Below are 13,448 nucleotides of genomic sequence, written 5' to 3'. Positions count from 1 at the left end.
ATGTCTTCTCTCTTACTGGCTGTTTGGCTTAAAATGTTCTCCTTTCTGCCTTTATCATCCTTCAAGGCTTACTTCCTCCATGAAACATCTTTGACTACTCCCGTCTTCATTGGTCTCTGTCCTCTAAGCTCCCAGGCTTTGACATTCTGCACAGTTCAACAGGAGGCTGTGCCCCTAAAGTCCTGGCCGCTGCTCCTGAAGGGCCTGGCAGTGCCTTCTGGTGCTTGTGTGCCTCATCTGAGTCATATATTTTTAGGATAAATTTTTAGAAGTAGACATATTTCTCTGAATTCAGAGCTTAAAAAAAAGTATCTTTGATACTTTCTTTCACTCTCCTTTCTTTCTTCTCTTGTAGCTTTTTTTAGTAGTATGTTGAATATGTGAGCTTAATCCTTAAAAACTTTTATTTTTTACTTCATATTTTCTGTGCATTTGCCTTTATTAAAAAATTGAAGTATAGTTGATTAACAATGTTGTGTTAGTTTTGGGTTTACAGCAAAGTGATTCAGTTTTGTGTATATATTATATATGATTCATTCATATCATTTTTTTAGATTCCACATTTAAGTGATGTCATATAATATCTATCTTTGTCTGACTTCTCTTAGTATGATATTCTTTAGGTCCATCCATATTGCTGCAAATGGCAATAATTCATCCTTTTTTATTATTAAGTATTATCCATTATACATATACACCACATCTTTATGCATTCATCTGGTGATGGACACCTAGGTTGCTTCCATATTTTGACTATTGTAAATAGTGCTACTGTGGACATTGGGGTTCGTGCATCTTTTTGAATTAGAGTCTTTGTCTTTTCCAGATACATGTCCAGGTGTGGGACTGCTGTATCACACAGTAACTCTATTTTTAGTTTTTTAAGGAACCTCCATACTGTTTTCCTTAGTGGCTGTACCCATTTACATTCCCACCAGCAAGGTAGGAGGGTTCCCTTTTCTCCAGCATTTGCCTTTTCTTAAACTTTCTGGGATAGTTTCTCAACATTATCTTCAACCTTGTGTTGAAGTTTTAAACGCTACTACCTTATTTTTTCATGTCTAAATATACTTTCTTGTCCTCTGTCCCCTTTTCATAGCTTCCTGTTCTTATTTGATAGACACATTATTTTCTATCTCTGGAATGTACTAATGAGAATTTATGGAAATTTATGGAACTAAAGAGTCTCTTGATGAAAGTAAGAGAGGAGAGTAAAAAAGCTGGCTTAAAACTCAACATTCAAAAAACGAAGGTCATGGCATCTGGTCCCATCACTTCATGGCAAATAGATGGGGAAACAAGGGAAACATTGAGAGACTTTATTTTCTTGGGCTCCAAAATCACTGCAGATGGTGACTGCAGCCATGAAATTAAAAGACGCTTGCTCCTTGGAAGAAAAGCTATGACCAACCTAGACAGCATATTAAAAAGCAGAGACATTACTTTGCTGACAAAGGTCCGTCTAGTCAAAGCTATGGTTTTTCCTGTAGTCATGTATGGATGTGAGAGTTGGACTGTGAAGAAAGCTGAGTGCCAAAGAATTGATGCTTTTGAACTGTGTTGTTGGAAAAGACTCTTAAAAGTTCCTTAGACTGCAAGGAGATCAAACCAATCAATCCTAAAGGAAATCAATCCTGAATATTCATTGGAAGGACTGATCCTGAAGCGAAACTCCAATACTTTGGCCACCTGATGCAAAGAGCTGACTTGTTGGAAAAGACCCCGATGATGGGAAAGATTGAAGGCAGGAGAAGAAGGGGACAACAGAGAATGAGATGGTTGGATGGCATCACCAACTGGATGGACATGAGTTTGAGCAAGCTCTGGGAGTTGGTGATGGACAGGGAAGCCTGGCTTGCTGCAGTCCATGGGGTTGCAAAGAGTGGGACGTGACTGAGCAACTGAACTGAACTGATGGAAAGTTCTGTTTTCTTCCTTGCACTATGTCTGTTTTATTTTTCTTCCCTATAGCTTAAATTTTAATTTCTATAGTTTAATGCTATAGTTAAATTTTGGACTCTTTGTCATAGTGTGGCTTTTCTTACAGAAATATAATTGTCCATATTTGAGACAATATCCAGACTTCAGTGGTTTTTAAAGCTCCCTATGATATTCCAGTGGTCTACGGCACTGGGTAGGCAAACTACAGCCTGTGGGGCAAATGTGGCCCACTCTACTTTTGTAAACACAGATTTCTGCAACCCAGACAAGCTCATTTGTTTCCATATTGTGGCTCACTATTTTTGTACTACAGTAACAGAGTTGAGTGGTTTTGACAGAGACCATCCAGTCCACAAAGCTTAAAGTATTTATTATTCAGCCCTTTACAGAGGAAGTTTGCTGGTCCCTGGTCTAGAAGAAGGCAGAGGCCATCTTGGAAGCCCTGAGCTTGTCCATCACGTCTGTCATGGTTGCTTCCCACGCTCATCTATGGCTGAAATGATTTTTCAAAATTAAAAATGAATTATTTACACTATGCAATAATGTCAGCAAGTGATCATTTAAGACATTTTCTTTGATAGAACAACTTCCTTTTATGGCAGGGCTCTGGATAGGACACTATATTATTGAAAAACAAGAAGAGTTAAAGACATGTTATTTTTGGGCTCTGTTTTTTTCCCAAGTCTTTCAATTTTCCTTGGTACATTATGGATGATTCTTAAGTCTCTTTATCTGAGTTGGAGTCTCAGGACCTGCATAAGCTTACTTGCCCTACCTACCTCCTTAGAGTCCAAAGAAAAAGCTCTGCCAGAATATCCAACTTCAGTGGTGAATGGGGATGGAGTCTTTGCAGAATCAAAAATAGCAACAATAAAACAGTTCTTGTGCGCTACACTTAGCATTAACTATCTTGGTCTTTTGAGTTGGATTCAGAAATTCCAGGACATTTAATTTAGGCTATTAAACAATTCTTGGATTCTTTAGTGACAAGATTCCAAATTTAGTTGTTGGGTTATATATTAGGAGCAATCAAATGGGTCTGAGTGAAAAAACTGAGTTAAAATATATTTATAAAAAATTTTTTTGGGGGGGCACTGATTCATACTAATTTTATTTATAGATTTTCCTGTCTTTTCCCTTCCTCTGCCTGCCCTTTGTAAATGGAAAAACAGGATCTCAATCCTCTTTAATGAGTAATAGCTGCCCAAAGCTATACGTGCTTTTTAAGGCTTCCAAATGACATCATGTGCAGAACACTGAAGCTGCGTTCTCACCATCTGTCATGTCACCAGAAGTCTTAAACATAATTACAGTCCATGTGACAGCTGTACACATTATTTCCCACCTGTATTATCTCCTCCCGACCTAATTAAAGTGGTGTTAGAGTCTCAGTTATCAACTCTGTTTTTTCAGGGCTTATGTTATATAACTGTGAAGACTTGGGATTTAATGTTTTCATGTGAGTACTCAGCAGGTGTTAGGGGATTGGAGAAATACTAGATAGTGAGTTGTTCTGCCCTGCACCTCATACCTGAGCTCTCCAGCAGTGCTCTTGGAAGCAAAATTGCTGATGATGGGAGATTTACAGACACATGCATTTGGGGCACTATCCAGGTGGCCTGCCTTACACAGAACTGCCTGGGAGATCAAAAAGGGGCCTTGGAGTTAGCTTAAAATTTAAGAAGTCAACAACAACTTGAGGACAGCTAGAGTCATTTTACAAGGATAAAACCTAAACAAACCAGTGATGCAAATAAACAATCACTTTTTAGGATAAAAGCTGTTAGAGATCCTGGGAAAAACCTTTGCTGTTCCTTGGATGGATCAAGAATAGAATTTAATGCCCTTCACAAGTCAAAAAAGGCTAGCTTTCTTGAAGGGCAAGGGAATTTCAACAAAATGTTGGTTCTCTAGAAAGCCTGGGTTGGGTGGTTTAGAAAAGCGGAAAGAAACTGTTGATCTGGGCAGCTGGAAACCAGCTGACAAATAGGAATAAAAAAATGTGCCTAAAAAAAAAAAAAAAAAAAAAGTGCCTGAGCTAGAGTCTGCACACTTCCTCAACTGGCCTTGCATTTCAGAGGGTCCAGGAAGGGTGAGCCCCTCTTTACTTGAAATCCTTGAAACATCACTATCTAATGGAACTTTCTGCAATGATGGAAATGTTCTGTATCAGTGTTGTCCAATGGGTACATGTGGCTACTGAGCACTCAAAACATGGCTAGTGCAATGAGGAACTGACTTTTAGTATCATGTGACTTATGGCTATAGTAGTGGACAGTAAAACAATCAGTAGTTTTTGTTGAGGTTAATGTATTGAATAATAGTGATGAAGGTGATATTGTTTAGCCATGAGTGGCTACATTTATACTTTTAGGAACTGATTAGAATTGGTGTTTCTTATAAAATGGAATCTCATTATTATGTTTTCTTCTTTTTGAAGAAAATCCCCTGATGAGTTCCTGACATGGGGTCCTAGATCTGGAAGGCAAAAAGAACTGGAGCTGAAAGAAGGTCAGTGTTACAAGGAAGGGCCTCTAGATAGTGTGAGCCTCTATAGACTGGCTCTGGAGGTGGAAAAAGTCTCCAATGGTAGAAACCAGCTGATGAGGAACAGTGTTTGTCAGTGGAGCATCCCTGCTGTTCCTCAGATCATGCACATGGGAAGTGATGAACACTATATGGTGTTAGGGCTGACTCCAATCAAGGGGCAATTTATGTCTTCCCCATTTCCTGTTCATGTCAATATCAGTATGCAAATATCAACCACAACAGGCTTCATGAGCTTTCCTAAAACTACCTGGGACTGAAACAGCGCGTACAGCCACATTATGGCTGTGGACTCTTGTGGGCCCTCGGCACTTTTGCCTTCACAGGTCACTCCCTCCATAAAAGATGAAGTAAAATAATTACATTTTAAGACCCCATTGTTGCAAAGTCAAATGTACTAATATGTTAAAACATTTTCTTTGACCTGAAAGTTCATCTTTTTTTCTTCTCTTATAAAAGAAACTAGAACAGTTTGCTGGCTTCTGATAGTGTAGTGGGCTTTGGGCACTGGAACTGCTAGACCTGGTGGAGAAGTTGGCTCTGTTTGAGAGGTTGTACCTTCACTTTAGGGAAGTCTTCACACTCAAAACTGGCTGGGAATTATCTTTTCTTAAAAGATTGCAAAATATATTTTGTACATGTTGTTGTTCAGTCATTTTGCCTGACTCTTTGTGATCCCATGGACTGTAGCATGCCAGGTTTCTCTGTCCTTCACTGTCTCCCGGAGTTTGCTCAGACTCATGTCCATTGAGTCAGTGATACCATCCAACCATCTTATCCTCTGTTGCCCCCTTCTTCTCTTGCCCTCAATCTCTCCCAGCATCAGGATCTTTTCCAGTGATTTGGCTCTTTGCATCAGGTGGCCAAAGTATTGGAGCTTCAGCTTCCATTGGTGTACAATAAATATTAATTGATTAAAAATATTCAGAAATCTCAAGACTTCTAACAATATGAATATTTCTCTAATTTTTGTTCCTACTGTCCATTTTGGATCTATCATTTGGCTACTCAGAGTATGGTCCACAGACCAGCAGCAGTGGCACCACCTGGAGCTGGTCAGAAATGCAGAGTATTAGCCTCCATCTGATACTGAGTCAGAATCTGCATTCTGACAAGATCTCCAAGTGATTCACATCACATCACACTGAAGCACCACTGGCCTGCAATTTAAACAGGATGGTTCATCATTAGCAGAAATGAAAGAGTTGATTCTCTTAACCTCATATAATCGAGGGCTAGCTCTTACCCTTCTCCAGGGGGAATTAATTCAGTTTTTTTTTTAGTCCAGTTGTTTCCAACTTTGGCAGATCATTGGAATCACCTGGAGAGAGCTTTAAAAAAAACACACACAACCCAAACAAAAACCCCCAAAAATCTCAATGTGTGGGCCTCATCCCCTAGAGATTCTGAAATAATTGGTGTAGGTAGGATTGTGGGAATCAGGGTCTTACTTTTAAAGCTTCTAAGGTGATGCTAATGTGTAGCCAGAGTGAGAACTGTGAGACATTCCCCACAAGATTTTTCCCCTGGTTTTGATCATTCTGGCCTCTTTCCTCTGTGCTTCCCAAAACCTTCTCAGTCTGAGCAACCAAGTGTATAATCCAGATCTAGTTTCTTACCTCAGAGTCTGACATGCTCTATTAATTCTCACAGCTCTGAAGTGTTCTCCTAATATATCCATACCCTGAAATATTAATTGCCACCATTTCCTGCATCCTTATTACATGTCCCATAATCACCTTCAGTCATTTAATCTTCACAATGATAATAAATACTATTCTTATGCTTATTTAACAGTTGAGGAAATGGAGACTTAGGAAGCTTGGCTCTTCCCAAGCTCATCGTATTTCTAGTTCCAAAACTTGTCCCCCCCCAACCCCAAATCTATAGTCTTCTAGTATCATGCTTTTATTTAGGAAACATTGAAAATTTCCCAAATGCTATATCCAAACATTAGATTTACAATGTTATTCAATCTTTGAGAGTTACTGGCAAAGGAAATAGAATGAAGAGCAGGAAAGAATTAAGTAGCTAATAGAATTTGGAGTGGTTATATTCCATTAAAGAAAAGTTTGAAAATTATGATACACATTTTCCAATCTGAATAACTGATATGATGGTTCACTTAAAAAAAAAATATTAAATACTCCAGAGGTGCCCTGTGTTAGGACTTTGGAGATTGCCAGGGTAAGAGACAGTCTTTGCCCTTGAAAGGACAAGTGAAGAGGATAAGTAACTGTAATAGTCCAGCACATGACAGTGGAGAATCAGGTGCTAAACTGCGTGGTAAGGTCATTAAGCTTTGCCGAAGTTCAGAGGCTGGCAGAAACCGGACGACGAAGAAAGGATTCATGGACGAGCTCTGACTGAAGTCTGTAAGGGTGAATGGAGACTGAATAACTGGAAAAGGCAGAGCTCAGATGAGACACTGGCCTAATATTCCCTGTCCCAGTAAGAATTTTCCCAACTGAATTACCAACCTGTTTTCTTGTTGGCTGAATGTCCATTCTCTGGGGCCAGAGAATAGTCTTTGAATTCTAAATAAATGCCATCCCAGCCAAGCTTAGCACTATCTCAGTGTTCTGAGTGACCTATATCTGGAGCAACAAAATCAATCAGATGCGGGGACTATTTACACAATCGATAGTTTCCTGTTCCATACATTCACAGGCTTCTTTTAAGGTTGCTAGAGTACACTTTGCTTAACATTTGAACCAAGAAAATTTGATATGGATCAAGCTCAGAGCTTGAGAGAAGACAAGAAAACTGCAGATAGCATGATTATATGTCCTCAGGTGCTGAGGGTTCCACAAACACTAGTTTTGCTTGTTTATTTCCTTTTAGTGGAGAAGGGGTTTGGGGGTAACTTCTAATAATAGTTGGTCCTCCTCCCACATTTTCTTATTTTCTTCTCTCTGACAGAGTACTGAAAAAAGGAGAGGGGAGAAAGAAAGAAGAAAATGCACAGTACTAGTGATGTAGAAGAGGTGGCAAGAATACACAGAACTGTGCAAAAAAGATCTTCACGACCCAGATAATCACGATTCTGTGATCACTCACCTAGAGCCAGACATCCTGGAATGTGAAGTCAAGTGGGCCTTAGGAAGCATCACTACGAACAAAGCTAGTGTAGGTGATGGAATTCCAGTTGAGCTAATTCAAATCCTAAAAGATGATGCTGTGAAAGTGCTGCACTCAATATGTCAGCAAATTTGGAAAACTCTGCAGTGGCCACAGGACTGGCAAAGGTCAGTTTTCATTCCAATCCCTAAGAAAGGCAATGCCAAAGAATGCTCAAACTACCACATACTTGCACTCATCTCACACGCTGGTAAAGTAATGCTCAAAATTCTCCAAGTCAGGCTTCAGCAATACGTGAACCGTGAACTTCCAGATGTTCAAGCTGGTTTCAGAAAAGGCAGAGGAACAAGAGAGTTCCAGAAAAAAAACATCTATTTCCGCTTTATTGACTATGCCAAAGCCTTTGACTGTGTGGATCACAATAAACTGGAAAATTCTGAAAGAGATGGGAATAGCAGACCACCTGACCTGCCTCTTGAGAAACCTGTATGCAGGTCAGGAAGCAACAGTTAGAACTGGACATGGAACAACAGACTGGTTCCAAATAGGAAAAGGAGTACGTCAAGGCTGTATAATGTCACCCTGCATATTTAACTTATATGCAGAGTACATCATGAGAAACGCTGGGCTGGAAGAAGCACAAGCTGTAATCAAGATTGCCGGGAGAAATATCAATAACCTCAGATATGCAGATGACACCACCCTTATGGCAGAAAGGGAAGAGGAACTAAAGAGCCTCTTGTTGAAAGTGAAAGAGGAGAGTGAAAAAGTTGGCTTCAAGCTCAACATTCAGAAAACTAAGATCATGGCATCCGGTCCCATCACTTCATGGGAAATAGAGAAACAGTGGAAACAGTGGCTGACTTTATTTTTTTGGGCTCCAAAATCACTGCAGATGGTGACTGCAGCCATGAAATTAAAAGACACTTACTCCTTGGAAGGAAAGTTACAACCAACCTAGACAGCATATTAAAAAGCAGAGACATTACCTTGTCAACAAAGGTCCATCTAGTCAAGGCTATGGTTTTTCCAGTAGTCATGTATGGATGAGAGCTGGACTATACAGAAAGCTGAGCACCGAAAAATTGATGCTTTTGAACTGTGGTGTTAAGGAAGACTCTTGAGAGTCCCTTGGACTGCAAGGAGATCCAACCAGTCCATCTTAAAGGAGATCAGTCCTGGGTGTTCATTGGAAGGACTGACGTTGAAGTTGAAACTCCAATACTTTGGCCACCTGATGCGAACCGCTGACTCATTTGAAAAGACCCTGATGCTGGGAAAGATTGAGGGCAGGAGGAGAAGGGGATGACAAAGGATGAGATGGTTGGATGGCATCACCGACTCAATGTCGGTGTTTGGGTAAACTCCAGGAGTTGGTGATGGACAGGGAGGCCTGGCGTGCTGCAGTTCACGGAGTCGCAAAGTCAGACACGACTGAGCGACTGAACTGAACTGAAATGATATGGAAAGGAGCATAACAACTAAGGCCACTAATCCATCCAGGCTTTTGCTCATCATGGATTGGAAACCATTTTTGTCCAGTGTGTTGGTTCATCTCAAGTCCAGTAGACATTTATGGTTGGAAGTATGTTTTAGTTTTGAATAGAATATTATTGTTTTTATTTTTTGTCCAGTACTTTGAAGACCTGGCAATGGGCAGGAACTTATTTGTCTTTAAAAGGCCATGCCTGAGGCCAGGTCTTGGGGTCCCAGATCTGTGAAGTAGGAGCTGGGATTGTAGCATGGAGTCTGGTGCACAATGACAGGGTGGGGCCCCTTTATCAAGGCAAAAGGCTGGACCTTTGCCTTGGAACAGGGCGAAGGACTTCGGACACAAGGCAGGGTTTTCTTGCTCTCCTCTTCAGCTCTGCCCTCTTGCTCTGGCTGCCCTGTCCACAAGGTGGCCTGGGCACGGTGAGGACAGACAGGGAGGCGAAATTGACCACCGCCTGGGAGAGGTGTCAGTGACAGCTGGTGAAGGGGTGTCTTGGTATACAGTTCCTTTGGCCTACTCCCTTGTCCTGGTTCTGTCTGGTTCTGACAGGTCTTTATAGGAAAACCAAAACAGAGACTCAAGGTAATTATGAGAAAAATCAAATGGGTTGCTGTTTAGTCGCTAAGTCGAGTTAGACTCTTTTCGACTCCATGGATTGCAGCATGCCAGGCTTCCCTGTCCTTCACTATCTACTTATGAGAAAGATCAAATGGGTACTTTTGTCTTTAAAGCTGCTATCATTATCTGAAATCTCTTTTAGGAAGGCCTGACTGATGGAGAGGCTTCTCTGCTTGGGGTTGTGATCAGTTCTAACTAGAAAACCGCCTTGGATGGTAAGGGATTCCCTCTCATATTGCTGTTCATGGTAAGCAACAGGGTTTTCATGTTTTTGAATTATGATGACTTTTTAAAAAATTCTGATTTTAACCTCCATGTGTTTGAAATTTTAATAGTTTTTTTTTTTTTTTTTCTTCTTTTTTCCTGCAATTGAGATCTAGTCTTACTGCATTGTGGTCAGAAAAGATGACTGGAATGATTTCAATTTTTTTTTTTAAGTGTTACTCAGTCACTCAGTTCTGTCCAATTTCAATTTTTTTGAATTTACCAAGGCTAGATTTATGGCCCAGGATGTGATCTATTCTGGAGAAGGTTCTGTGTGCACTTGAGAAAAAGGTGAAATTGATTGTTTTGGGGTGAAATGTCCTATAGATATCAATTAGGTCTAGCTGGTCCATTGTGTCAATTAAAGTTTGTGTTTCCTTGTTAATTTTCTGTTTAGTTGATCTATCCATAGGTGTGAGTGGGGTATTAAAGTCTCCCACTATTATTGTGTTATTGTTAATTTCCCCTTTCATACTTGTTAGCATTTGCTTTATATATTGCGGTGCTCCTATGTTGGGTGCATATATAATTGTTATATCTTCTTCTTGAATTGATCCTTTTATCATTATGTAGTGTCCTTCTTTGTGTCTTTTCACAGCCTTTATTTTAAAGTCTATTTTATCTGATATGAGTATTGCGACTCCTGCTTTCTTTTGGTCTCCATTTGCGTGAAATATTTTTTTCCAGCCCTTCACTTTCAGTCTGTATGTGTCCCTTGTTTTGAGGTGGGTCTCTTGTAGACAGTGTATATAGGGGTCTTGATTTTGTATCCATTCAGCCAGTCTTTGTCTTTTGGTTGGGGCATTCAACCCATTTACATTTAAGGTAATTATTGATAGGTATGGTCCCATTGCCATTTACTTTGTTGTTTTGGGTTCGGGTTTAAACAACCTTTCTGTGTTTTCTGTCTAAAGAAGATCCTTTAGCATTTGTTGAAGAGCTGGTTTGGTGGTGCTGAATTCTCTCAGATTTTGCTTGTCTGTAAAGCTTTGAATTCTCCTTCATATCTGAATGAGATCCTTGCTGGGTACAGTAATCTGAGTTGTAGGTTATTCTCTTTCATTACTTTAAGTATGTCCTGTCATTCCCTTCTGGCCTGAAGAGCTTCTATTGATAGATCAGCTGTTATCCTTATGGGAATCCCTTTGTGTGTTATTTGTTGTTTTTCCCTTGCTGCTTTTAATATTCAGTTCTAATGAGGTGGATGAAACTGGAGCCCATTATACAGAGTGAAGTAAGCCAGAAAGATAAAGACCAATACAGTATACTAACGCATATACATGGAATTTTAAAAGATGGTAACGATAACCCTATATGCAAAACAGAAAAAGAGACACAGATGTACAGAACAGACTTTTAGACTTTGTGGGAGAAGGTGAGGGTGGAATGTTCAGAGAGAACAGCATTGAAACAAGTATACTATCAAGGGTGAAACAGATCACCAGCCCAGGTTGGATGCAAGAGAGGGTACTCAGGGCTGGGGCACTGGGAAGACCCAGAGGGATGGGATGGAGAGGGAGGCGGGAGGGGAGATTGGGATGGGGAACACATGTAAATCCATGGCTGATTCATGTCAATGTATGGCAAAAACCACTATAATATTGTAAAGTAATTAGCCTCCAACGAATAAAAATAAATGGAAAAAACAAACAAAAAATTCTGATTTTATCTTTTGTTGTTCATTCTTTTTTAAAAAGTTAATTTTTATTTTAATTGGAGACTAATTACAGTATTGTGGTGGGTTTTGCCACACATCGACATGAATCAGCCACAGGTGTACATGTGGCCCCCATCCTGAAGCCCCCTCCCACCTCCCTCCCACCTCCATCCCCACCCCATCCCTCTGGGTTGTCCCAGAGCACCAGCTTTGGGTGCCTTGCTTCATGTATCGAATTTGCACTGGTCAGAATTATGATGACTTCTAATGAGCCCCTTGCGGGCGTGAACACGCAGAGAATCACAGAGCTGGTGAAACTCTGGGCTGGAGGATCGTGAGCCTCGAGAAACAAGAGGCGTCTCCTGATGCTTAGGTAAGAACTGGAGCACGTTCAGTCACAACCGTAGTGGCTTTTGGCCGAGGGCAGCCTGGGCCTTCCTCGGGCCCTGCACATCTCCTTTCAGGAGCGGGCAGCCAGCCCCTGACTCCTGTGGGATCCGGGGCGCGCCGGCGCCGCCATTCGGGAGCAACCTCGCGCCCCCGGTCCCGCAGCCGCTCCCGGTCCTGCTGCTGGGGGCCGGGGGAGGGAGGCCCAGGCGAGCGGCCGCCGGCGGCGGGAGGGGGCCGGCGGAGCCCGCGCGGTAGGGCAGCTTCAGGTTTCTTCCTGGAGCCGGTGTCGGGCGCGGCGGCGGGCAGGCCGGGCCATGTGATGCCGGATCCAGCGGCAGCCGGCAGGCGCGGAGTAAGCGGGGCGTCCCCAGCGGCGGGCGCAGCCAGCCCGGCCCCGGAGCGCGGCTTCGGCTCCGCCCCCTCGCGCTGGCCGGGCCGCGCCGCAGCCGCCGGGCGTGGGCCGCTTGGGGAGAGCCTCCCCGGCTCCGGCGGCGCGTTCCGAGCGCCCGCGGGCTGGGCGCCGGGGCAGCGCCTCGCTCGGGCGCCGGAGGCTGCGGGGCCGCAGCTCCGGGTAAGTGCTCTTTGGGGGCTCCATCCTCGCGTCCCTCGGCGCCTCGGGGCGGAAAAGTTTGTCCGCCTCACCTGAGTTCGCCGTCGCGGAGCTACTTTCTCGAGGGTCCAGGGTCTCCAGGGGGTGGGAAGGGGGTGCTGCCGCGGGCTCAGCGGCGAGGAGGATGGCCGCCGCCTCCGGGCCCCTCGGAGACTGCAACAAGTGCAGAGGCGGCGCGGCGGCGGCGGAGCGCGGGGTCCCCTGGCCGCGCGGCCCCTCTCGCCCCCTGTCGGCCCCCGCGCCGGGACCGGGAATGGGTGGGTGGAAGCTGGGTCTCTGTCGTTCGGGTGCCGGGGAAATCAGCGGTCTTCCTGCGGTGGAGAAGGGAGAGCCTCGAAAGCTGGGCTCGCCCCTCGCCATCAGTGCCTGGCCCCGGGTGAGGGGTGCGCGGCGGGGCCGGGTCCCCGGAGGGCAGCAGAGCGAGCGGAATTCCGCTCAGGACACAAGCGCCAACGTTTCTTTCGCGTGGAAATAGAAGTGTGCTTTAAAAGGCATCTATATCTCCTGGTCAGGAGAGGCGGTCAGAATTCCGTTGGACTTCCATAGGATTATTTTGTGGGTCTCTTTTCCCCTGGGAACCTGGGGTGTGCGTGGTGGTCCCCTAACGTTCCTGTGCTGGGAGTTTTCCACCGTGGGGCATGATGACGTCCTGTGCTGGCGCCAAGGAGGCTTCCTCGCCTGTGAAGGGCTCTATAGAAGCTGGGTGCTCAGGCCGCCTTGGAAACCCAGCTCTCGTTTCCCAGACACCAATTAGATTTCCAGGAGAGAATCCATCTGCCTCCCTAGGAACCCATAGCAGCCCCCGCCCCCCTCCTTGGTTTCAGCTGGCAGCAACATCTGTGTTT

At 43.6% G+C, this 13,448-nt stretch overlaps 1 protein-coding gene across 1 annotated transcript in view; it reads left to right on the top strand.

The window, feature by feature from the left end:
* Positions 1 to 12,490: 12,490 nt before the first annotated feature.
* The window catches only part of ARHGEF28 (Rho guanine nucleotide exchange factor 28), a 323,435-nt gene continuing 322,477 nt past the window's right edge, over positions 12,491 to 13,448 (top strand). Inside the window, exon 1 of the mRNA XM_061129550.1 lies at positions 12,491 to 12,564. The gene's annotated coding sequence lies outside the window, so the exon portion shown is untranslated. The remainder of the gene's footprint in view (positions 12,565 to 13,448) is intronic.

Source organism: Dama dama, chromosome 25 (genome assembly GCF_033118175.1).
Source record: "Dama dama isolate Ldn47 chromosome 25, ASM3311817v1, whole genome shotgun sequence".
Taxonomy (NCBI): domain Eukaryota; kingdom Metazoa; phylum Chordata; class Mammalia; order Artiodactyla; family Cervidae; genus Dama; species Dama dama.
This window is presented reverse-complemented; position numbering and strand designations above follow the sequence as displayed.